The sequence below is a fragment of the Loa loa genome (genome assembly GCF_000183805.2).
Source record: "Loa loa unplaced genomic scaffold supercont3.750, whole genome shotgun sequence".
Taxonomy (NCBI): Eukaryota; Metazoa; Nematoda; class Chromadorea; order Rhabditida; family Onchocercidae; genus Loa; species Loa loa.
In genome coordinates, this window is record NW_018108930.1 from 13,660 (window position 1) to 14,703 (window position 1,044).

The following is a 1,044-nucleotide window of genomic DNA, read 5'->3' on the forward strand; positions in this document are numbered from 1 at the left end:
CTTCATTTACTGCCTTTTTAAAATGTCTAAATTAAAACAAATAAATAAATTAGCTTCATTTCTGCCTTTTAAAAATGTCTAAATTAAAACAAATAAATAAATTAGCTTCATTTACTACCTTTATCAAACGAGATAATGAAAATGTCCATAATAAATGCCTAAAATTTTTCTTTCCTTTTTTCTCCCCAAAATAAAAATATGAATAAAATAGCTAATAAATTAAAATAATAATAATAATAATAAGTGAAATGATTGTTACGCATGCATATATACATATATATGATAAAATATCCTACTATTGATGCAGTTAATTTTTTTTTTTTTAGCATCATTGCATAAAAGAAATTTAAGCCTAACGATCAATCATGCATATAATATTCTCATAATATTTCAAAGAGCCCAAAAATTGTCAATTTACTTTCCAATATTTTCATCAATCTTTTCATTCATTCGCTATTGCTACGAAAAATTTTCAACCATTTATCATCAATATAAATTGCTTAAATTTAGAAAAAAAAAAAAGAAATTCCTCTAACTTTACTTCCTGCATATTTTCTCTTATTCTAACCATTTCATTTATTATCAATCATTCAGGTAAGTATGTATGCATATGTAAAATGTTGTGCCAATGAGGCCAAATGTGTAAATCGTTTGCTAAAGCTTTTATTGCATTGCAAAAGCTTTAATACACAGGAAATGATATTGGAAATGATATTATTAGTTAGTGGTAATATTGCAAATTTAGCGTAACTATTTCTATTTTATATCCAAAAATTTTGAATCATATTTGGTAAATAGATGTAATAAATTTTTTTACAATACAAATATTATTTGTTATTGTTTTTTTTAATAAACAACAATTGTGTATTCAACAAAAATTAAACTGCTAAATTTGAATTGAAATAATGAAATGATTACGATCAATTCTTGTTGCTATTCAAATAAAAATTGGACCGATAAATTTGAATATGAATTCAAATAATGAAATGATATGATCAATTCTTATTGTCACTCAAGGAAAAGTTAAATCGATAAATTTGAATA